We start from the raw sequence: 26,647 nt of genomic DNA on the forward strand, positions 1-26,647 counted from the left end.
AATTTTGAGTTTTCTATCCTGTGTTGAGGGAAGAAATAAATCTCTCTCATGCACACACATACACACACACACACACATTTCACTTCTCTCAAGGCCTGGAGCTGGTCATCTTATGGATTCTCTTCAGCTCTGAGATGGAAGATTCTAATGTTTACTGTATCTCACTGCTATAGGCAACTACATCACTCTCTTCTCTCAGGTCTTCAGCCATTTGCTGCCTTTGCCGTCCTGGCCAGAGCCCACTCTTCTGGTTTGCTCTCATTCTCAGCGGCAGTGTATTGCCTGCGTTCTGTTCTGCGATTAGACTATCAGGCTCCTGCACACAGCAGTCAAGTATAATCTAGTTATCTCTGTGAAAAGCAAATCTGGATCCTGTGCCAATTATACTGGCACCCCCAACTCCGATATAACCAAACATGTCAATGGTTCCCGCTGAGCAAAATTATCATGATTGGAGCTTTGCATTTTGAGTGTGATTAATTTTATTAAGATTCATTGATTCTCTCACTGGACTGTAAGCTCCTTGAGGTTAGGTATCCCATTAGTTTTTATCAGTCATGGGATTTCCAGCCCTAGCATGAGCTCAGGATTCAAGGTTCTAGACCTGAAGTTCCCACTGCTTTGAATGATTTTTCCCCAGATATTTCTCACTTCTTTGAGGACTCTGCCTACTTCTGACCATCTCAATCCTTGACCAACCATCCTGTTTAACACACAACCTCCCCTCCTTTTCCCCTCAACCTGCTTTCTTTTACTTCATAGTACTTACCTCCATCTGAAATTGCCTCAGATGTCTATCTTTTCCTACATATTTATTCTTTACTTGTTTAGTGCCTGTCTCCCTCTAAGAGACTGTAAACTCCTTGAAGGAAGTGGTTGGGATGTGTTGTTCATTTCTGTAACCATACTGCCTAGAACAGGACTTAACACAGTGGATACTCCATGAACATTTGTGAAACAGAGGCATTGTGTGAAAGTGTTTTCTGTAAGGAAAGAAGGAAGGAAGGATGGAAAAATAGAAAGGAGAAAAAAAGAAAAAAACAAGGAAGAAATAGGGGAGGAAAGAATTATACTCCTAGAAATCTAATGTGGCTCTTCTTCACATTAAACTTGGGGAGCACTTATGCCTATATTAGAGCTTCTTGTTGCCCCGGTGTCTTTAAGAAAAATGATGAAAATAAATGGCCTGAATCAGAAGACACTGATGCTAGTTCTTCTCTGTCATGGTTCCAGTTTACTTATACAATATTTTCTGGCCTAACAAGGGAACAGGGCCAGATGGGCTCTAATGTTCCATTCTCTACTAAAATTCTGTGGTTCTAAACCTTTAATTCTGAAACGTATTTGCTTTCTATTTCCCTATTTCTAGATGCTAAAATGATTATAATGAAGATTTAGATTCAACTTTTAGGTAAAATAGCTTAATTGAAAAATGCAAGATAAAATTAATATTTTAACTCAGTTTTAATCTTTATAAACATTTTAAGACAAATATATTGGTTTTATATATTTTTACATTTATGTGTTTTGTACATTAAGTGGTATATATATTATATATGCAACATGTTCTATTACATAACATACTATATATACACACAACAGAATATATATTATTTATATTTAAATACTAGGCATAATTTTAAAAACTTACTTGATATGTGAAATATATAAAGGTCCTAAACTAAATTTAGGTAAACTAAATTCATACAATTCTATCAAGTATATTTGTTCAGATATCTGAACAAGTTTGAATCCAGGCTACAGAAGAATGCTTCCACCCCCTTCCCTGCTGTGAAACTGAATGGAGATACATTTAATGCATCTACTTAAAATAGATTCACCATACGAAAGTGTTTCCAATTCTTCATTGCCTTCCAGCAGCTTCTTCTCTTAACCATCTATATTTAAACATGGGTCAAAAATCATGGGGCCTGAATTTGGGTCCCAGTTTTGACACTATCTTGCAATGGATTCTTTTTACTCTGCTATAAAAAAAAAACAGTATTCCTAGATCTGTGATTCAAGACCTTTTCATATTTCGAGTTTTGAGAAGCATACCTTGGGATATTTTCATTTAGATGATTTGTTGGGGGAGGGGCAGAAAAGGCAAATACTTGGACAGCAGTGAGAGCTTACTGAGCTATACATGTGGTGTGTAGGACAAGAAAGATACAGTTCACACACACACACTTACACAGTGCCGTAAAGACTCTCATTTGAATGAAAAGGATAAATGCTACCATTTCCTTTATCTGTATTATTGGTAAACCAGGTAGCTGATGTTACCTCTGAAAACCATATTCCTTAACTGTATTTCTATTGGGATTCATTGGTATAATTAAGACTTGAATGGTCTGAAATATTTCAGGAAACTGCAGTGAATATTCTTTCCTTTATCTGAAAATGTAGTTTTATTTCATCTGAAATTGTTTTCTATAATTTCCCTCTCCACCCACAAATGACATTCTTTTTATACTTATAGATATACTTACTCATGAGCCTATGAACTAAAACTACACTTCATAGAAGTAAGAGAAACCATAATGCTATCCTAGCACTGAGGGTATATGATTGGTATTCTCAATGGGAACTATTTACTTTTCATTACTATAATGATTTTTTAATAATTTCCACAATTTGAAATGTGGTTAGAATGCCACTGGTAGTTGAAAGCTGGCAACATGATTTAATATTTTTAACATATGATCTGGTGTTTGCTGCAGTGCTTCAAAATGTTAAATGTCATTATTCATGTTATAGTATTATCAATGATAATAAATTAAGCTAAACCAGTGGCAATGAAGTTTTATATCATAATTTATTTTGACTCACTTTGGAGTCCTAGGTTGACCATTGTTTTGTATGAGTTTTCTTATGTGAAATAACATTTTTTCCTCTCTTCTTTGTCATTTACTAGGATGTTTATTCTACTGTTTCTAACATTCAAGGGTCTTTCTTGTATTTCTTTGTATCCTGTTCAGTGGAGCAGAAAATTTGTCTCGGCTTCAATTTTTCTTTTGTTCCCAGAACGTGTCCCCTCCTCCAGTGCTGAAGTGGAAAAATAATTTCCACTCTTGCACCACACAGGTTCAAAGTCTTGTTTTTCACCATGTTGCTCCCAACAGCGAATTTTCTAACCCACATGAAAGAAGAACACCAAAGCTCTAACCTGGAAGTCTGCAAGGGTCTGAGAACAACTGAAAATCAGTTCCTACAACCAGGATTAGCCCTCAGCGGTTCACTGGACATTCTGAGGAGAGGCACATGGAAGCCAGTGAGGGCACCCACCTGCTGGCACAGGCATAGGTGGCCCAGCTCAGAAGTCAAGGTTTATTGTCAAGGAGAATGGAGGCAAACCGGAGAAATTAAAAAGCAAGTAGCAAACAATCCAGTAGGCTAAGCCAGGGACTTGGGAGTCTCCTCCCTTCCTCATTCCCTGCATGAGTCATTTTTCCAGTCTGTCCACACCCATTCACCCTTCTTCCATCAGCCTCCACCCTACACTCCCATTCACCCTCCAAGCTGTTGCTACAGGATCTTTCTGAAATTCAAGTCCAAATTTCACCTATCATCATCTCCTTGCTGTGTAAACTCATCTAGATCATCACAGTTTTCAGAGTAAAGTTGAGACTCCTTGGATTAACTCAGACCTACTTTTAGCTCATTTGCTGCCACTCTCCTGTAAGTATCCGGCTTGTACTTCTAACAGAAAGGTTGGCAGGTCCACTGTATTTGCCAGGCTCTTTTCTCCAATGGACCTGGACTCAATTCCCTTTATCTTGCTAATTTCTACACACCTTTCAAGGCACCTGTTAAAGTCACTCCTCCAGGAAGCTTTCCTGACTCTACTCAGGCCCATCTTGGGCTTGCCTTCATCATTTTAGCATTAATCCTTCAGGCGGAATTAATTGGTTTATTTTTCTCTTCCCTAGTAGAGGTATTATCCTTGAGGGTAGGAACTCTGTGTTATCCATTCTCGAATCTCTGGCATAGCAGGCACTTGATGTAGTTGTTGAAATGAATGCTGAATTAGAAGAAAAGAAGTCCTCATAGCTTGGGGTAGCTACCAATTGGCAGATAGAGAATGCCCATCCCTGTTCTCTGAGAAAGTGTCGGTTTCCTTTTAGATTTGCTTCCACTGTGTGTGCGCTTGGGTACTTTTCAATGATTAACACTGAGAAGTGGCACCGTCTAATTAATTTGTTTGTTCTGGAAGGGAGCAGTGCACAATATTAACTCAGTGTTTTGTGGATCCAGCCAAGGGTCGAGAACGCAAGTCTGTTATTAATGCCTCTAGAAGTATTTTTGTACTTTAGCACCTTTCATGATGTTTTTCCTTCTCCTCCTTAAGCTGTCCCCACCCTCTCTAACACGACCTAACAAACTTGTAGGAAGTACATCGCACAGTAGCTAGCATTTGGTCCTAAACTGTGTCCAACACATGGGAAAAAATGTTTTTAATTAGAATCATCATTGAACAAGTTATTCCCTAAATCCAGAGGAAATTCTGCCCCCCCCCCCATCTCTAAAACTTGATCACATAACGACAGTCCGGGATTCTTTCTATTCAAAGTGCAGGCAAGTTACATCTTACGACACCCAGTGAATTATGATTTGGGGCTGTGGTTTCCTTTGTTCCAGCAATGATATGACTTATTTGCCTCGGACTATTACAGTATTTCAGAAAATGAATATTTTATGTTGAAAAGAGGGGGCTCTTTCTATAAATCATATAATGCAGAGTTGGGAAGGAAGGGGATTTTCCATTCCAAATATTATTTACAAAGTAGATGGGAAGCTGGTATGTGAGTGTTCGTGCTTGTGTGACAGTAAGTTTTACTAAGGAATTCCAAAACCGTGGACACCCTGTTACTTGAGAAAGATACACACTGGCAGTCGTGCGGATGTCTTTCCCGCCTGTGGGCCATCCAGGTTCAAAAACCGTGTGGTGCATTTTAACGCGGCAGCCCCACCAGCTCCTACTGTTTTATCCTGATTTTGAGACTCACCTTCAGTCTAACCTTGCCGGCTGCCTTACCAAGTCCCATCCACGGGCCTCTTTCAACAACGAACCGATTTGTCGGCTCAGCCAGTCGGAAGGAGCAGAAAGTAGTAGGGGTGCGTCCTGTCTGCACTATAGCTCGGAGGTTATAATGCTGAACGTATAAGATGGAAGATACCACCGGGACGCGGCGGGGATGCACCTCGCCAGCTCCAGCTCGGGTTTCCTTTTGCTCTCCGCGCCGGTCGGCGGGTGGCAACGACCACCCCCAGCGGACTTTGTTTGGTTGAGGGGCGACGAGGTGGCGGGGGGAGCAGAGCCGAGGGGCGGCGGAAAGTTGAAGAGCGTTTTTTTCGCCGCCGCGTGCGTTCCGGGGCTCGACGAGTCCGCCCAGGGCTTCCTGGTGGGGCTGGGCCGGCGGGGGAGGGGCCGCGCAGCAGCAGCGGAAACCAGACCTCGGCGATAAGAGGCTGCACAGCGACATGCAACAGTCTTTTCACTGCAGCTGAATGAGTTGTGGCGCTCACAATGCTCCCGTGACCGGGAACTGACAAGTTCAATTTTAAATCGCGGGCCTCTTGGAATCATGACTCCCACAATGCCTTGGGCACTCGCTCGGCAGTCGGGCTGCCTCTGAAAAAAAAATGTGAGAGGTAAGTTTCCATTTTCACAGTTTGCTCGCGCTGGTCTGCTGCTCTGCATTGTTCGTGTTCTTTCGGGGCTGTACATGGCTGAAGGAGGAAGTGAGAGAAGGCTTGGGCCGGCTCAGCACGCTGGATGGTTTCCTATCACACACCATCTCGAGCTAGAGGGAAAGCGGGAGGTTGCAGCTGCAGCCCAGCTGCGAGGAGCCCTTCCCTGGGCTCTGCGGACACCGTCAGCACTGCCAGCTTCCCACTTGGCAGCCTAAGAGAAAGAAAGAGAAAGAAAGAAGGGGGGTGGTGGTGGTGGCGGATAAAAGAAACAGGTGCGTGGAAGTGTACTTACAACTTAACGACCTTTGCCGGGGGGAGATGCGAGTCCATCAGATGGGAGCCACGGTTTCTCCCAAGAGATCCCGCATCCCTGCCCCTGGGGCTGCCATCCAGCCCGGTTTTCATCTGGGCCAAATATGTGCACGCAAAGGTTAATTCTCTGCCTGCTACCCATAAATTACGCATGACATGTTTAGCTGGGCTTCCTTATATGGAGAGTGCTGTATTTCAGTCCAGTTTGCCTTTTGCCAAGTTTACAGGGCGGAAGAAGCCCTGCATGAGAGGGCTCTTTTTTTTTTCCCATCGTTTTGTAGTGCGTCACTCAAAAACTGTAAGAAAAGTAAGTATAGGCGCTCTCAGGGTGGAGCCGCAGTTAGTTGACTGAATTGCTTTCATGAAAGGTTGAAAAGAATGAAAAGTAGTTAGGACTGGGGTTCTGGATTTTTAGACAAAAGCAGGACAAATATGTAGCGCGGCCTCCCCCCACCCCCTTTTCTTTTTTTAAACGGAGCCGGAATCTGTTATTGGTAGTAATGTGTCATGTGAGAATACTTTGATTCCAGAGCCTGTAACACGAGCAGGTATATGGTGGAGCTTATGCTTGCCCCTCTCACAGCACTTTACAACTAGAGTGGTGGAGCTGGAAGAGTAATTGTGTTCTTAAATCTCTCCTGGGTCGGGAGAATATGCGGCTACTAGGATTCTGTGCTGTATTTCCGTGGAGTGCGCTTCCCTAGGATTAAGATTGAGTAAGAAGCTGCCAGAAAGGTTATTGGCACTGCCTTTACTGTGCGTACCCACCAGCCCAGGCACAAGCCGATAGCAAATGGATGGTAAACTCTGCTGTACTCGGAGGAATTTCTCAAACAAATTAATACACTGAGAGAGAAGTCATAATTAATGCCTTTGGATTTGCAGGCTCTCTGCAATGTGCTTTGAAATACTACACCAGTGGACACGGTGTTCCCCCCTCCTGGGTTTGAACACAACGCCTGTTTATACCCAGAGGGTATTTAGTACATAACTATTCTATACCAGCATAGGTGATCCACTCCATGTTATCTCTGTGGGTTCCTGAGAGCGTTGGTGTTTCTCCCTGTCTTGCTGTTGAGATAAAATGTTATCACTGAGACAAGTTAAAGTGAAAGTTCAAAGACTGTAAAATTTATCCCAGGAATACTTAGTTCAGTACTTAGAATGTCTTAGGTATGGTGCTATGGCTGGAGACTCTGAATAAAGTTATTTTGTAGCCTGTGAAAGCACATTGTCGTCACTTGTATCTTTGCTTTCTTAAAGTTGGTGACAAACACAGCTCAAAACTGTGTTTTAGGAAATCTCCAGCTTTCTGATTTTCATCAGTGTTGTGTATTTGCATGGGGGTGAATTATTTTTGGATTACTAGTGTGTTGTTAGGCCTTCCTTCAAAAGGTAGACAAAGCTTTTAGTTTTATTTGTTTAAAGGGGGGTTTCCTTGCAAAAGTTGCCTTTTATGTTTTAAGGAACAAGTTCGGTCAGCACCAGAAAACCTGTTTATCCATTCGTCTATAATTACAATGTCACTAAAGACGTAATAATCAGGTTGTATTATTACTAAGAGACTCAGAAAACCTCACGTGCCTAGTTTAATTTTTTTTTCCTCATGTAACTAAGAACAAATTTGTGTGCAGACACACATCGTGTGTGATACTCTATGCAGCCATGCCAACAGAGAATCCAAAGTGTTTTATGGTTTGAGATATTATTGCTTGTGTTTACATTTCCACATTTGGGGCAAACTTAGACTCCAAGTTGAATTCATTAAATTTTGATTCCAACATTCTGTTCTTCCTCTGGGCACAGAATTCCTATGAAATGAAACACTGGGTTCTGTTCCAGAACAAGAACAGAATATCCCAAGGTTTCTCCTGGCGGGGGAGGGAGGGAGTAAAATCGTATTTCTGATTGAGGAAGGGTGTATTACTTTTTTATATAAAATTTCCTGTCTCTACTGTAAGCAAAAATATTGCCCTTGCATTTATCATTGTCGCCATACATTAGGCCTGTATTTGATATATCTATTTATGGAAACAGAGAGAATAGCCTTGCTGTACCTTCTGGCTTTCTGCTTGGTGATAGAAGATGCAGAGATTAGAGACTATCTCAGATCTTGCTTAGAAGAAGATGAAAAGAATAGGTGATTGGGCTTTCTTACACTCTGAGGCATCAGGGTGGGCAGTAGATATGAAGGTCAGGGGAGCAGACGAAGGGAGTGAAATATAGTCACTTAAATATTTGGTTCAATATAAAATCCTAATGGCAATACCAATCACAGAGGATGTTACATAGGGAGATTTTAAAGTGTGTGGCCTTTTAGGCCAAAAAGCTTCATATTTTTGGAATCTAGAACGTGCTGTCCAGTACAGTAGCCATTGGCCACATGTGACTGTTGAGCACTTGAAATGTGGTTTTTCTGGATTGAGGTTTGCTCTAAGTGTAAAATGCATACTGGATTTTGAACACTTTGTACAAAAGAAAGAATATAAGACATCTGATAATATTTTTTATATTGATTATCTGTGGCAGTGATAATATTTTGGATATATTGGTTTCAGTAGGATATATTGTTAGATTAATTTCACGTGTTTCTTTTCACTTTTTAAAAAATACTGCTACTAGAAAACTTAAAATAGCAAGTGTGGCTTGCATTGTATTTCTATTGGACAGGGCTGTTCTAGAGTAAAGCAAGAAAGCACTATTCTGGTAGAAAGCCTAAAGAGTTTGCTGGTCAAAACACAATAAAATGGACTTTTATTTTTACAAGCTGAAGAAGTTTATTATACATAGGAATACCTCATCTTTCTTATCCATTGTAACCAAAATTTGAGAAAACACACCACCTAACATCTATTTTTGTATCCTCAAAACTACTATTTAGTTTAGAGATTTAATGGTGAGGTAGTAATAACAGAGAAAAGGCTTATAATTAGGGGATGAGTCTTAACACCTCTCAAAGGCCAGAATAGAGTATGATTGCTACTTAGGAACATTTTAGAGACACTATAGTTACCATTGTCCTGAAGTTACCAAACACAAACGAGTCACTAAAATTTATTTTAAAATAGAGTTTTCAGTAAATAGCAATTATCTTCAAATGCTTCATATATATTTTCCTTTGCTGTGACTTTCCACCCTTAGAGAACAAAACCCCAAATAAATCCAAACAAACTCCTGACTGTATGTTAATCGAAGATTAATGAATTCACAAGAATGAAAGATTTTTCACCTGTAGGGAAGAGGGCATTGTTTTCAAATGTTAGGAAAGGTAAGAATATGTTTCTGTAGTAATGTTCTGGGCTTTGAGGAATTCCTATACACGGAGACATTGTCTTTATAATTTGAACACATTTTGAGAAAGCATCTAACTGGTAAACAAGGCACAATGGCCTAGGTCCTGGAAACATTCCTTTCAGATATTTTCAAAACTGAAGTACATTTTGCCATGCACAGTGAGTGTTAAACTGAAAAAAAACGTGGTTCTTTTCTATCCATATAACATATGCTTACTTTTATTTCCTTGAAGGATGCCAAAGATATAAGACAGGCTGGATGCAGTGAGTTCTTCTTTGGTGGGGGGGGGGGGGGAAGGGAGCAGGTTTTATGGAGAATCTCGGAAGAGTTGCCTCCCGGCTTGGTGACATCTTGAATCTGTCCCCCACTACAGGAGGCATAACTGCCATGAGTGTCAATGCATGTGTGGAGCCTGCGGGGGACAATGATCCCCATTAACTTTGTAGATCATTTCTGATGAGTCATGGAGCAAATTCACTAATGGTTGGAGAATTATTGATCGCAAAGCAGAGGATTCAAGAAGAGCTATTGACATAGGGCACTAAAAGTCTCTAGACATATCTTGTATTTTTAGAGTTGAGGTAGGGAACTCGGGGTTTATGTAGTAGTGTTTTTGTATTATAAAAATATATATTTATATAAGCATTACAGCTATATCCTTGGAAAAACACTTAGCAAATACGAGGTTATAGTTTTCTGCACATTATTGTTAGTCTTCTAATGATTTCATTAGATCTCTTTCAGATAATTATTCATGTTTTCTGAGAGGCATCTTATCACTTCTGCCTGTGGCGTCCATAAAAATGAAAAACCTTTGAAGAATTTATGTTAGAGTTTTAGGCATTCTGTATTTGTTACCTTTCCCACTATTTCTGAGATCTTGCTCTAGGATTCTGTGGTGATCCTTTGTCAAAAAGAGTTCAGGATATATTAATCTCAAGATGAAATGTAAGCATATTTGGATAGAGTGGAAAATTACTTTTCCACTGAGATCAATTATTTTAAAAAGGTGAAGGTATTTCTGAAATAAGTATCATGCTTCAAGTAGTGTATATGCTCCAAAGGAAAAAACTGTCATCTCTTTGGACATTGTTTTAAGAAATCGAGAGGTGTATTTCATATACCCAAAGAGGTGAATAATAGCTAATAAGGTACATAGTCCCATCAAGTGTGGATACAATTTGTGTGTGAATATATATATGAAGATAAAACTTTTCCCAAGGCAATGCCAATTTATTAAAATCACCTGGATATTAAATAACATAGTATTATTAAAAAGAATTGTGATAACACCATTGTAAAGCAATTATACTCCAATAAAGATGTTAAAAAAAAAAGAATTGTGATAAATACTACATAATCCAAAGGCTAATGTCCATGCACATATCAACTCCATTCCAGTCTCTCTTTAGCCAAATTCACAAAATGACAATATTTCTTCCTCCAAAGGATTCTTAAAAAAATTTATCTTGAGACTGGATTTTCGCTATATTTCCACTTTTAAAATAGTTGGGGAGCTCTTAATTAAGAATAAATTTGTTTTAAAGAGCTAACAAGATTCTAGGATCATGGGAACACGTTTAATCATGTGAAATAAACATTGCATGCTGATTTGAGATATTATTTTATTTTGTAAAGTTGATTCATAGGAAAATACGTATTTTGGCAAAAATAGCAAGCTAGGTTCAGTGAGATCTACCAAACTTAAGGTATACCTTTTCCTCAAAGAGGTGGCAGTCTGGTAGGGGAAGTAAAAGTTTTGAAAATAACTGTAAAGTGGAAAGTGATGTTTCATAAGCAGAGGCTAGGTAACATGGTATGGAAGTTGAGATAAGGAAAGGTACATCTTAATGTAGCTCTGACCAATACGTGTAATAAAGGGAACAAACAGTTCTAATGCATTAATAGTGGAAAACAAAAGGTATTCTTTATTTTTTAACATTATAAAAATATTATTCTGTTAAAGCAGCATTAATTATATCTATTTAGTGATATTTCCATATTTTTCATATGTATACATTTTACATCCAGACATAATTTTCATACATGTTCTAGTTCAATTATTTAATTCATTTTGCTGGTAGAAATATATAGATTTCCAAACGTCCTATAGTAAAATATTGATAGCTTTGTCATTAGTATTACTGTTGAATATCATAAAATATCAGTTTTTGAAGCCACCAAATAGTTACAAATGTATCAGAAACCAAAGTGGGTAACTGGGGTGAACAGTGGATGTAGAAAAAAAAAATTTTTTTTTTTTAACCCCACATTTGTTTATTTATTTATTTTTGGCTGTGTTGGGTCTTCGTTTCTGTGCGAGGGCTTTCTCTAGTTGCGGCAAGCGGGGGCCACTCTTCATCGCGGTGCGCGGGCCTCTCACTATCGCGGCCTCTCTTGTTGCGGAGCACAGGCTCCAGACGCTCAGGCTCAGTAGTTGTAGCACACGGGCCTAGTTGCTCCGCGGCATGTGGGATCCTCCCAGACCAGGGCTCGAACCCATGTCCCCTGAATTAGCAGGCAGACTCTCAACCACTGCGCCACCAGGGAAGCCCAGGATGTAGAAAATTTGTTCAAGAGAAAGCTAGGTTAAAAGTAAGCTGATAATTACAAGGTTGTTTGCTAAAAAATCTATATACTAAAGTTAAGCAGCGGAAGTAATACTAAAATATACCAAAAACCCAGTGATTTCATTTTGGGAAAGGAAATGTACAATATATAATGAACAGCAATGAGAGAACTGTATATTAGCAGGGAGATTTTAATCAGAGACAACCAGAGTATACAATTTAATGTGACATGGAATAGAAGAAAAGTGAAGAAATAAAAACAAGATATAGCTGATGATTTCAGGCACTGGTAGAAGTGTCACAATTGCGAATACAATTTTGTGGGTTTTTAAAAATAATTCATGAGTATTTTAAGTACATGGTTGTGAAAGATGTGGTAACATTGTGTATACTTACTGTACTCCAAATCCCTGCATACTGACATTTGTCTACAATGATTATGACTGAATAGACTCCTTCAGAAAATTCGAAAAATGTACGGTAACAATAGTATATGCAGTGGGAGTGTGAGGAAATCTAAACAGTGAAAGACTTTACAGTTTAATAGTCAAAACACGTCAAAAGCAGGTTAAATAACAAGAATGCCAAATAAGGCATTAAGCAGTTCATATTCATATTTAGTACATCATTAAAGATACTTTTTGAACTTGACTTAGTATTAAAACTTACAGACCATACACAGCTTACTGTATCCAAAAAAATTTAATATAATCGAGTATTCAACAATCTGTTTATCAGCATTGTTGATGATAGTAATAATGATAGGTTAACATTTTATTTGTTTCTGTCTTATCTGATTACAGAAAAGAATTACCTTTACAATGACCTTTCAGCACTCTAGGTGGATGGCTAGCTCTTACCATAGTAGAAAGATAGTCTGGGGTGGGACGGTGATAGTCAGGTTAGGCCACAGGCCACAGATATAATAGGAGGGCAAATGGCCAGCTAGGGGAGGGAAAGTTGGAAAAAAAAGCTCTGAGCCATTGAGTTTGCAACTCAGTATTCTCCACAAAGATTCCCTTATTGATATTTCTGTTTACTAAATTTTAGTTTCAAAAAGCCATGCTATGAAATGATACATCAGTTTCTATAAACAGTATATCTAAATTTGTTTTGAAAGTACAATCTTTGTTGCAGTGCAGGTAGAACAACAAAAACAGACCTCATTTGGGGGTAACATGTTTTGAAAAGTGGAACACTCTGTAAATATAAGAGGTGATACTGATGTTATTATTATCATTTAAAAATTATCGTATCTTTATATATTTATTGCATTTTGTCTATATCTTGAAAGGAATAATAGACTTTGGGGATTGAGGCACAAAAGTCTCACAATGTATAGATTTTATTTCACCAAACCAGATGTGACTAGGTATGTGGACTGGGAAAAACCATTTACTCTTTCCATTGTTTAATTCTTACATCTGCGAAACTATAAACATGTTAATAATAGAAGTGCCACTTGCTATACATTTCTTTACAAAATATCTCATTTAATCTTTCTGACAGCTGTAAAATATCCCTTATGACTGTTATCTTAAAGATGACTAGCATGACTAGAAAACACTTTTTGTAGTTTGCAGAGTTGTGAGATCTTTTTTCTTCTTTATTCCAACGTCCATATTTTTAACCAATTTTTTGTCTTGCTTGCAGTCATATACAAAGAATGGTGATGAGGATAATAGCTTTAACAATGATTACTAACATCTTGAACTACTTTCTTTGTGCCAGGGTGAAGTTTATGAATTAATTCACACATTCCTCAGAACAGCCCTATGAGATGGGTACTGTTTAATATCTCGGTTTCAAAGATGGGGAAACTGAGGCACAAAGTTAATTGCCCATGGTTTCTTAACTAGGAAGTGGCACAACAAGGAGTGGAACCAAGGTAGTACAGTTCTAGAACCCATGCTTGTATGTCAAAGAATAAAAACAAAATTTAAAAAATACTTGTGTTGGGTACTGATAGGAGATTGAAACTGTAAACACTTGGAATAATCCAGAAGAGTAAAACTTTCTACAGCATTTGAGGAGACGCTAGAAGAATGGGTAGAAAGTAAGAGGAGAGAGAGAAAAGGCCTAGGGAGGGGCAGTTAACAGGGTAGAAGAAACGAGGAATCAGGTGGGAAAGGGAGATAGGGGCTCCACTTTGGAGGGCACTGAGGACCAGGTAGTAAGTTTGATTCACAATGGGAACATTAGGAGACATTTGCTTTGGCAAGTAACTGTACAGGAGTTGTGTTTTAGTGAGAGTTTTTAGAGGAAGAATAGGACACACATAGGATGAAGTGGAGATTGTAGGATCGAGATGAGGGACTAAAATGACAGGAGAATGAAAGGGACATGTGTGCTAGGGAAAAAGTGACAGGCTTTGGGTCCACAGGCTGTAGCAGCTGTTAGATGTGGATGTTAAAGGTGATGGGAGGTATTAAAAATGATTTAAAAAATATGGTAAGAATTTTAAAAACTTTTCATCCAAAATTTTTAAAACTTTGTTAATGTTATCCCTGTTCATCACATTGCTCCTTGTGAGCTCTTTTAGTATAAAGAACTGTATTTTAAAATATCAGAGAAAAACACTTAAAATTATATTTTATCAGGAGCTATAACTTGGGTAAGTGGAAGATACCTGTTAAATTCTTAAAACAGTTCATTTCTGTGTCAAGCTCTTTTAAAAGACAGGGTTGTTAAATTCTTTATTCCAAACTGGTAATTCTAAAGTAAGCGTAATTTCATCTTTAGGGGTATGTTGTTGTTTGCTAAGAAATGTCTCATTGACGGCTAGGCAGTTCTGGTCCCCTGTTAAAAGTTCATGTAGAACACTGGTGTAAATGATCCTCAGTGATAAACCAGGTGGCAGATAGATACATGATAAAACAAGTTTGCAATGTGCTCAATGTAGCTGACATTTATACTTCTCAGACCTTGCTATTTTAGGGAAGGTATCAGTGTAACTGTGATATTCTTTTTCCTGGAAATAAAGATCCTTAATAATCAGATGTTCTTATAAACAGAATGATTTACCTATGGGAATAAATAAGCAGTTGCATTGAGTTAACAGTTACCTGGAATTGTGAGGGTAGTTATATTTCAAATAGAATAGAAAGCTTTGCAGGAGTACTCGTGGGCCTTTTTACATAAGGCACTTAAATGCTTTTTACAAGTAAATGGCTTAAGAGAGTTTAAGCAGAGCATGTCAGAACAATGTATTTAATACACATAGAGAAGTTCTTATGAAATCAAGACAGTTTTCAAGAAAAAGATTCTATTTATAAATATTTACCACTTTATTTAGATGGTCCATATCCACAGAAAATAATTTTAAAATTGCACTGTTTATGTCTTTAAATGTAGCATGTTTACGTAGAGCTAGAGAAAATAATGTTAACTGTTTCATTTTGCCTTTTGTTTATATGCCTTTTAGTATTATGTGAAAACCACACTCAGAACATGCCTTTTTCTATTATTAGACTTTTTTTTTTTTTTGCCTTACCGGTTTTGGCCTTGTGCTACAAAGATATGGTAAAAATCTGTTTTTGTTGAATTATAGATAATGCTTAGAAAATTTCATCCTAAAGTAACTAAGATTAAATAGTATTAAAATTAGAAATTCTTCTTTGCTTTCTCTATTCACTGGGCCAATCTTAACTAGACAAATTTACTCCAGATTATTTTGAGCCATTATTTGAATTTTCATTATTTGAAAATTTCAGGGAAAGCTGCATTGTCAACTTAATGGCCTTCATATAAGGCAATTGGTCTTAAATACCTTATCCAGAAGACTTTGAGAGATTTGATGAGCGTCGCGAAAGTGAACAACAGGGAATACAAGCAAATCTTTAACCCAGGTGTAGAGTCTCTCTGAGGTATTGCAGAACCTTTCCAACAATTAATTTGAAATATCCAGAACAATAATTGAGACTATTGAAAACAATGTACTTCAAATGAAATTCTGCGTAATGCTTTCTGGGGGACCACATTCACTGAAAATTGTCCGTGGGAAGTGACTCTCTCAGAGAAATATAGTTTGAGGACTGGATTTTAAAAGTAAATATTGTTTTGGGAGCAGTTAATATGGGAAGCGATTACTGTGTCTGTTTCTCAGTAATGGATTAAAGTTTATTATGTGCTGAGGTCTTTTCACTTAGAAAGTTATTTTCCTATGTTAACAATAGGCAATATAGGGAAATCAATTCATTCTTTGTGCTCTGCTAAATAATTGACAAACATATTTTGAGCACCTATCAGAAGTAAGGGATGGTAGTAGGTCAGGAGAAGAGGTTTCAAAGGAGAATTACATAGTTTCTATTCTTCTTTGACGTGTAATTGAGTTGGGGAGAAAGACGTGAAAAGTTAACAGTACGATCAGTATTGGCACCATATAGTTGAGTACCAAAGGAGGAAATTCAAAGAAGGAAGTCTTTGTGGAGCTGAATGGTTAGGGCATGCTCTGTGGAGGAGGCGGGCCTGACGTAGGCTGAAGGTTAGGCAATCTTTTCAGAAAATAGAGGGAAACGGTACGAACAGTATGAACAGAATGAGGCTAGCTGCCATATTTGAGCACCTTCTCTACGTGAGACATCCTTTCCAGAAAAGAACCATAGCGCTACACAATTAGGGAACAGGCTTGTGTGGCAGGAACCACCATCCTCTTGATAGAGATGAGGAAGCTGAAACTCGGAGAGGTTAACCTACTTGCCTAAATTCACGCAGCCTGGTGAGCAGCCGAAATGAATTGAGGCCAGGTCTTTCCTCGCTTCAAAACCAGCATTCTCTTTCCCCTTTATGATTCTGCTGAGAATGAATGTGGTATAGTTACGATACAGTAGTTTTGAAACTTCACCCATAGAATTGACAGGGCTCAAGAAGGTATAAATTTAATTTAAAAGGCTGGCAAGTACATTTCATTCTTTTGCTTTGCCATTGGATTACAAATGGCATAGAGTTTCACACCTGTTTGTAATCTTTGCTTCTTAGGTTTATAAGCCTCCTGTCTTTAGCAGATATGGTAAGGGCATGCAGTAGTGTGACCCATTATAACATTGCATTTGGGCCATCTGCTATCCAATCGGAGGAAGCTTTGCGAAGATAATGTACTTTCACGCCAATAACATGATGCCATAAAACTTTCACCAAGAAATGATAGGCATAGCTCCAGAGCACATGCTAAATTTATTTATCATCTTCATATGGTCATTTTATGCTTTCATGTTGCATCATCTTCACACACCAGTCTGTACTCTCTGTCACTATGTGGCATAGCCTGATGACTTAAAAAAGATAAAGCATTAATTGAAGACTGGTTCTCTTGGAGCTTGTCACTTGCTAAAAGATTCCTCTCTTCATAGAGCTATTTTGAACATATACCAAATAAAATGATATATTGTTTAGAGAAGGAAGATGGAAGAATTGTATGCCATTGCTTTTGGCCTCAAAGGAAAGCTCTCTTATTAGGAAATATTTGTTGAGTGTTCTTGTCCATGTGTCACCTCTCATGCTTTATCCACCTATCAGAGGATAAAGAAGTGAGTAAGATATGCCCTGTTCTCAGGGTAGTTTCCAGTGTAGTGATGGAAATATTCACAAGTAATGTACGGGCAAAACAAAGTGGGCACGGAAGAGCCAAGAATAGGCTGCTTGTGGGCAGAGTGTGGAATTTGCCTAAAACCAACCAGTAGACACCTTAACTCTTTATATACTTTGTATATTGGAGAAAAGACAAAAATCAAATCATAATTTGTTAAAATTACATGATTCAGTACTTAAGCTATTTATCTTTCTGTTTAAGTATTTGATAAATAAGTATGACCCAAATGTAGGGTGATTCTAGACCAGACAGAAGAGATTAATTTGTTTCAGATGTTGGCACTTCTGTAGAAAGATGGGGACATAATTCACCTGAAGCTTCTTCATACTAACTCCCTGATTAGGAGATGAAAACACTCAGTATTGACAGTCAGGTTTCAGAGGCGGCAACTTCTGTGTTAACAGAAAAGAAAAATCCATAAAAGAGAGGTGTGCTGTATTTAACTTTAGTGACAAAAGGTTTTAGATATGCTCACGAAGCTCTTTTTCCTCCAGCTTTTCTTTGTTTGCAGGAAATAAAGCTGTATTTTGTAGGCTAGCTTCCAAACTTTCAAATGGTGAAAGTGCAACTGTGCATATTCTATAAGACCCCATTCAGCTGTGAAGTGTTTGTTCCTTGTTTCCAGGATTTATTCTGCATTCTAGGTTGGAAAACTCAGAATTTTTATTTTATGGCTTGCCATTCTTCATTTGCAACCATAAACATTTATTTAAAGCCCACTGCATAAAAAGCTTCATGATAAGATTTTTGGCTGAAATTTTCAAGAGAAATTAGAGTTATAGGTCCTGCTTTTCTGAAGTTTATGGCCCAAAGGAAAAGATCCATTCATTGTGAAATAATGAAAAAAAAAACAAGAACTACAAAAGACCAGACCATCAGCAATCATAATAATTATAAAAATAGCTTCTTACTTGGTAGGCACTTATTCTTTTACTTATGTGACCCTACTTAGTCCTTACACAGCGCGGTGAGATTTATGCATTGCTGGCCCCGTCTCTGGTTCACAGGTGAGAAAATGGAGGCTCAGCAAGGTTAATTTAAGGTCAGCTGATTTGCTCAAGGGTCATGTGGCAAGGTACTGTGGGTGCTGAGCTCTCAGCCCAGTTTTGCTGTTTGTTTGTCTGCCTGTTTGTTTCCATCAGGATGGCACGACTTAAGTCAACAAACCCAGCAATGTAGACTTGAGGCTCAGTCCACGTTAGTTCTGGAAAGACTTAATAAAGGAGGCAGGATGTGAAAGGCGGGTTTTGAAGCATTGCGGTCATAAAACAGCAGAGACGAGGGAGTGGACTTTGAAGTTTCCCTGGCTTGGAAAGGAGGGCAGTATCGAATGGCCTAATCTGCCTCTGTGGTTTGCTCAGTATTAGTTCTACTCACACCTAATACCCTCTGCCCCAGCGCTCTCCAAGATCAGCAAAATCTACTTTTAGAGTCAAAATCATTACCACCTGTGAAGTTTCTGGTGTCGCTTCTGAATGACATAGCGTTCTGCCAATTGCTTCATTGGATGGCTTGAAGTGGCACATTTTAAGAAGTGTCTTGAGCCATAAAAGAGTGTTGCAAATGCTCTTATAATTTATTCAACTGCATTATTGAAGGCATTAGGGTAATTCAGTTCATTTCTCTCATCATTAAAAAATAGAAATCTGTTGCCAACATTAAAATAATCAAACATGTCATTGAGAATTGACATACACTTGGAGATTTCTGATGAACTTTTCTCACTTTCCCCCAAGTCCTAGCAGAGTAATTAGAGCATGTCTGTGTGTGTGTGATGTGCACATATATGTATGTTATATCCATATGTACATGTGTATTCCATAAAGGACTATGAAGTAGTCCATAAGTTACAGCTGAATAAGGAACAAAATAAATATATGAAACTAAGGGATGCATTCACTAATAAGGTTAGAGTATAAGTTTGCTCTGAAATATTATATTTAATATCATTTTGTGGTTCTTTGCACTGATTACAAGTAGGACTTGTGAAAATGTAGTATGTCAGTGACAAAACAAAAGATATTCTGACATACATGTGTAAATCTAAATTTATTATTACTCTCTAATAGTTATTAGGCTTGAGATCAAACAGTTGATATATATCATTATTAAGAATCTTAACTGTGTCTTAATGAATTGATTTCTATTGCTTTTTTTTTCTACTGTTGTTAAACTTTATCCTGTTCACACAGTAACAGTTTCCTGTTTGTAAATGACCTGACATTAGTGTATTTGAAAAATATTTTCCCTTTGTGTACCAAGAATTCTCAGGCGTATTTTTTTAAAGATAAATATTCTATCTAATGTACTAATTTTTTGGTAAGAAAATTAGCACCTATGTTTCAGTGCAATAGTTCTATGATAAATGAAGTATAATTAAACATGTAGATTCTGCAACATTCACTTAAATATTAATTTGGGTTCTTTTATATTCTAGGCACTGTGCTAGGCATTGAATACATAATGGTTAACATGAAAAGATGCAATTATAAAAGTGCAATTATAAAATTTAGACATCTCTCAAATTTCAGATTGGCCATTGCAGAAATTATGACATATTATTATAGTTCCCATTGCCACAGAATTTAAATACTCTTTTCAGTAATTAAAAAAGTATTATTTGTAGATGTCAGTAAATATTTATTTTAAAGCCTCTATCAATATTAGCTTTACTGTGTATAAGTAAAGTATTCCGTTTTCGTGTAAGAAAAGTGCCATTTTATGCTTAGAATTACCGCTTTACAAATAAGCAAGAGAAGTAGCATTACAAAGTAATGCAGAAAGAGAAAACTCAATCTTGAGCGGCCGCACAATATTGTAAAGTTTAAAAGGTTAGGCTAGTACAGGATACTCCAGTTTTGCCACTCAGTGTCATGCAGAATGCTGTGACAGCCGGGGCTGATACAGCTGAAAACATATGCAGCCTGGGAAGCCTTGGAAGTTTCAGAAGGTCATTTTGGCATCATAGTAGAAACACTAATTCACAGGGAAGGTCAAACTGGACAGCTAGGCAAGAAGATAGGTTGCTGAACCCAACAGTCGTAGATTTTAGAATAATTGTCCACTATACTAACTGGGTATCCTAATTCGACGTGGCCATCTTTCATTGAAATATTTATAGAGGAACAATCTTTACTTGATGGTTGGATCCTAATATGTCTTTTCTCTTCTGCAACTTTAAGTGTTGCGTCTATAACCTTACCTGGTACCAGGACAAATGTTAATATGATTTTATTTATGGGTGATGTATGCTCCATCAAAAAAGGATGTTGGTTGGTTTGCAACAGTAAGTTCACGTATAAAACAGGACTGTGAAAAAGAGACATAACAAATCAGTTAGAAGGAAAAGAGATGGAGCAAGTACTTGAGATGAAATTGAGAACTAAATTTCTCTCTCAGCTTTCTGGAAACCAAAGCAAAAGCTTTAGGAAGTAGAAAAATCCCAAGTTTATTTATTAAGATTTCTTTGTATCCCATAATACAGTCTTATTCTTAGCCCTTAGGGTATTTAGTTAAATATTCTGACTCTGTCCTTGAGTGAAATCTTGGAATGGATGAATTCCAATTAATTAAGAAGGGAAGGCTGGAATCTTCAGTCTGGCCTTCAAGGCCCTTACTGACTTGCTTCCAGCCCCAGATTATCTCCTGCCAGCCCCACTGCACATGGGTGATCCACACAGACCAGTTCCCCCAGTGTTCATGTTTTGTGCTTTCCCCTATCCTTGCCTTTGTCCTCTGTATTCCTACAGTCTGGAGTACCATTCCTTTTTGTCTCCAACCAAATGAAACCCATCCTCCCAGGCCTATTTTAGATGTCTTATCCATCAGGAAACCACCCCTGACCTCTGTCTTTTAGTCACCAAGCTTTATTGTTATCTCTGCTGTGTACTTCCCACCCTCTCTCTTATGTGCAGTTATTTGTATATTTTATGTCCCCTGATTAAGCAGTAAATTCTTCAAAGCTGGATCCATGGATCCCCCCTATGTCTAGGCTACGTACATCTCATCAATAAACTGCGAATATAATCAATGCATGTGTACTATGTTATCTATGTATTGTTTATCTTTAATGAATATATTTATTCATTTAATAAGTTTATTGTTGTGTGTTGGATGTATTTGGATTTCTTTAAAGAAAACATTTTTCTTCCCCCAGGATAGTAGAGAAGAAAGAAAGAGAACTAAAAAAAAGTAAAGTGCACAATTAGAGGAGTAGCACTTGCAGTTTTTGTCAAAGGAGATAATTTTGAGGCAGTGGAACTGAGATTGTAATTTTTTTTTATTGTTTTGACTTTGGGTTTTCTTATTAGAAAGCAACTTAACATTTACCGTTTTTTTGTTTTTGGTGCCATAAGGTAACTAATACATTAGAGAACAGGTTTGTTACACGTAAAAGAAAAATATCAGTTGTACCCTTTCAAACCCTCTGTGCTTTCTCTCTAGCATACTTTTCTACGGTTTTAACAGCCGTCAAAAAATCTATCTGCCTCTACGTGGCTTAGAAGTGTTTCAGACAGTTATTCCATCTCCTTCACTGCTTTTCAAACACTGTTTTAGTGGTTGATATAGATCAGTCTTACTGTAAGCGTACTTGCTTAGCACATATTCAGTTGTATGCTTTTAGAGCAGCCTTCCTTTTTCCTTATGTAGAAGGTGTCTGCTGATAGGAATCTAAGCTCCTCGAAAGCTCTGAAGAAAATGTAGGCTCTTCTTGCTCAGAAAGCAGACAAATAAAAATAAAATCATGCTCAAACACCTCTTCCTCTACAATTAATCTTTAAATCCGTTACTGAGTATTTAGAACCCTGTAATGTATGAATTACTAGATTAATTAACAATCCTAAGAAGAAACTAATAGACGTGTAGTGTATAATTCTCACATTTCTAAGTGTACATTATTAGTGTCCAGTGTATACCCCATGGACGTACAAGGACAAGAACATCCATCTTTCAGCTCTGTGAAGAGGCCATCTTATCTCCTTCAGGATCTATACACAGGGCTTTCTCTTTCACTTACCTCTCAGAGCAAACCACAAGGGGTGTAGTCATGGCTGCTGAACCATACTCCACTCTACCCCCAAGCTCTCTGTTTTTCGGCTTCTATTGTATTTAAGGTCATTTCTGCAAAGTTTGGTGTTAAATTACTAGCATGTGTTGCGAATGAAATTTTAAATTTGGAATCAAAAGACCTGATTTTGGGTCCTGATTCTTCCATTTAATTAGCTTAGGAGACTTTGGTGAGCCAGTGACTTACCCGTGCAAGCCTTAATTTATTTGTTCACAAATGGGCAAGGTAATATAACCATCTCTTAGAGTCCTGAGGAAAAAATGGCAAAATTCAGATGAAAGTAAATTGTATACCAATATATCAAATATTTTTTGCTATTGTTGCATAATCATAGAATGTATGAGTTCTGGGGGAAAAGTAAATTTTTCCAAGTGGCTCCTCCAGTAGAAGCTTTTTATTAAAGAACAAGATGAACACCTTGCAGGTTTTATATATAAATCAAAGAGAAGTGTAGCACAAGCCAACTTCCCAAAAAGTTATCCTCCTCACGGGTTTTTAATGAAGATGCGTAGTTTGTAGTTTTATCCAAAATAAAATGGTTCTTCCTGGAAGAAGATTAAAGCACTATTTAAGTCTTTTTTCCCCCTATTAAATTTAATACAAAGGTTTTACTTGAATTTAAATAAAAAGCTAGGTTTTAGTTATGTATGAAGAACATGATTTGACTAATTCCTATGCAAAGTTTTTCCTTCCTCTTTGGATACACATGCAGACACAAACACACAAACACACATACATGCATATCTACACTCCCATACATACATTAATCCTTACTTCATATCTTATCTATACTATTAACAATTTATTTTATCTTATTGTAGTGATTGAATAGGTGCTTAATTGTTTTTTCATCTTTTTGCAAAATAATTTTACTACATAAATTATTCTTATTATAAATAAGAATGATGTGGAGGGGCATGTATGGTTCCTGATTTAAAATAATATTTTAAAAAACGAATATAACAGAACTTTGCATATATTTTGCAGGTATGTCTATTTTCTAAAGTAGTTAATAGAATATAATCAAAAAGCATGTCACCAAATCTCATCTTAACCATTTTATTTTTTGACTTTTTATTTTATTTTATTTTTTTCACACACACACACTGTATTTTATTTTTACAAGAGATAAATAAACTGACACCAAGCATTGTAAATGGATGACCACAACAAAAGCAGCAACGCCAAATCTCAAATAAGCCATCTTTTGGGAAATTATTGGGTAGAAATGCAGTAAACAATCTCTCGTGGAAGTAGTATTTTAGCTTTAGTTGATTATGATTGCCAAAATTTAATGAGATTAAGGATAGCCTGGGGGGTTTGCTTAAAATGTAGATTACTGGCCTTTATCCTTGGTAGGTCTAGGGTAGGTCCCAGGAATATGTATTTTTTTTTTCTGTTCTTTGCTACATTTATTTGTTGAGACAAATGTCTGTTCTTAGCCTTTTTTTTAAAGGCTCTGTTAAAATATAATTGACACACGGTAAACTGCACATACTTCCATCAACATCATATGCGCTGTGATTTGCCATGGAAAGCAGGTCATTGCTTTTGAAGTGCATATGATGCTGGTGGAAAAACAGAGAGATTTAATCACTGTCTCATTAGGAGGGTGTAGTCCACTTTTCAGATTTCCTCATGGGCTACAGCTTTTCCAGAATGCACAGAACCTTATGGGCAATTAAAATACTTAAGAAAGGGATGTTCTTTTTTCTGTTTAGCAAAGGAACCAAACCTCAAGTTGCCATGTTAGTTTGTTCCTAGTGTGTTCAGTATGTATGCTCTTTTGGAAAGTACAAAATCCTAGGAATAGAATCTTTCTCTTACCTCCTGAGAAGTGTGACTTTATTTATACTCTGACAACATGGTAAAAGCACATTGTCAAAAAGAGAATAAAAGCATTAGAAATACCCACACTTTGCCAAACAGCCATCTTAAGTCTTTTGAAAATACAGTTTGAGGTTCTTCTTTATTCTGTGAACTGTTATTTAATAAGCGAGAAAGAGTTTGAGGAGGGCAGAGTGAGAGGAGAGTTTTTTATTTTCTAACGGGAGGTATGTCCATTGGCAAGATCATACAGAAGTGTATACCTATCTCGGTCCTTTAGACTGGAAGTGCATGCCACTTCAGGAGAATGCTCCACTCCAGGGCAAGAGGAGCCCCGGCCCCAGGAGAAATAACCACACAGGGAAATGTGTTTGGGCCTACATGAATTCACCAGAGTTCTATTGTGCCTTAGCTAGTTTGATAACGCATTGCATTATTTATAGCACTTGTCAGAAACCATTTCCCTTAGTCAATTAGTGTCTAAAAAAGGAGGGGGGAAGCAGGATATTTTCTGACATTTGTAGAAATGATGTGTAAAAAAAGCATTCCCTTCATCATATGACATTGCGCTGTCAGAGATTTTCCTAATATAACATGCCCCACAGACTCTGTTAACTACACATTTTGTTTTTATTAATAAGAAAAGAATAGTAACCTATATATTGTCCATTTTGATACTCTGTCAACTGAAACATTTATTCAGACTTCCAGCCCACTGTTGTTTGGCAAATAATTACAAAATATAAATATTGTAATTGTTTTAGCAACTAGATTGTTTATTTTGAAATAACAGGAGTTGAACAACTGATTTTACAAATGTTTCCATTGATTAACTGCCATGTAAGTGCTAACAGTTGAAAATATTTTGCAAAACAGAAATGCAAGGCTTTAAGTTCTATTTATGGGAAGAAAGACATATACCTTTAACCTGTTCCTACAATAGAAATTTACAATCTAGATTTAAGGATCGTATCTTTTTTAGGTCTAGCATAGATTTAATAAATATAGAAAAGCACGTTATTAATTGTTGGTAGAACAATTTACTTTACTTTATGTTCTAAGTGTTTATGTTATACTTTATGTTCTAAGTGTTTATACTTTATGTTCTAAGTGTTTATGTTATTAATACCACTCAAATGGAAGCATAGTTTTGTATTTATAATTGCAGCGTTGCTTAAAGTAATGAAAAACTGGCATTAATTTAGGTGACCACTAGTAAAGAAATGGACATATTGTAAAGTAATACACAGTTGTTAAAAAGTATTTATGTTGATCTATTTCTATTCATAAAGAAAGGTCATTAACATATATTGTAGAAAGCAAGCCTCAGAATAATATGCTTAGTATGTTTCCATCACTTTGGTAAAAATGGTGAACTGTGTATGTGTGTTGTATCTGTAGATGTGTGTATGTGTATGAGAAATGCATGGAAAAAAGGACTAGACACACCATACTAATAATAGTGGTTACCTTTGGGTTTAGAGGGGGTCTGATTTGGCAATGGAAGGAAGGAGGATTCTCAGTAAAACCTTCTGTATGGTTTAAATTTATTACAGTGAAAATGCATTCATTTAGCAACGTCTAAAACCAAAAAAAAAAAAGAAAGAAAAAAATACATGGAGTTAATGTACATGATTCATATAAATTGCTTGCTAGAGATTTCTGTTCGTCATTTGAACTTATATTTTACTGTCTCTTCCATTATTATTTAGTAGTATCTATCTCTATGTAGGTAATAGCCTTATCATTTATATCCATACTTCTCAATCACAAAACAAGGCAGAACCATAGTTAAGAGTGCAAATTGTTAATTCTTTGATTTGAAATAATTCAGGTTATTGTAGTCACTGGAGATGTGAAAGTCTAAGTGTAGAGGGAGAAAAACTCAAAATTTAAATAAACAGTATTTAGTTCAACTTTTAATTTGCTCCTGAGGCTTTACATTTCAAATCTGAGAATACTTTATTTTCACCGTCTAATCACACTACATGGTAGGTTTTTTCTTTGTTTTATTTTACATCTCTTTCTGAATGTGAGCTCCATGAGACATGCATTTCCATGTATGTCTGCAAAAGTTCCTGTGAATGAATGAGTCAGAGATTCTAGATGTGCATTGTCCTTTGATGCTCATATAATGAGATTTCAGTTCTTAAGTATGTTTTGTGGCACAAAAGTGTGGTAAATGATTTATGTATAAATATAAATGTAGTTATCGGTGAGACAAATTACCTTTTTATTCAGTTAATCTTATATTTTCAAGACGTGCAGAATCTCTCAGTGCATTTTTCTTTT

General features: G+C 37.1%; 1 protein-coding gene across 15 annotated transcripts in view; it reads left to right on the top strand.

Moving 5' to 3' along the window:
- Positions 1-3,515: 3,515 nt before the first annotated feature.
- MBNL1 (muscleblind like splicing regulator 1) overlaps positions 3,516-26,647 on the top strand; it is a 179,433-nt gene continuing 156,301 nt past the window's right edge. For 2 of the 15 annotated variants that reach the window (XM_057545367.1, XM_007188157.3), the window contains exon 1: positions 5,490-5,655. The gene's annotated coding sequence lies outside the window, so the exon portion shown is untranslated. Of the gene's footprint in view, positions 3,682-5,489; positions 5,656-26,647 lie in introns of those variants that run through there. The other 13 variants (XM_057545363.1, XM_057545365.1, XM_057545362.1 and 10 more) reach the window with 11 other exon arrangements.

Source organism: Balaenoptera acutorostrata, chromosome 4 (assembly GCF_949987535.1).
Source record: "Balaenoptera acutorostrata chromosome 4, mBalAcu1.1, whole genome shotgun sequence".
Lineage (NCBI taxonomy): Eukaryota > Metazoa > Chordata > Mammalia > Artiodactyla > Balaenopteridae > Balaenoptera > Balaenoptera acutorostrata.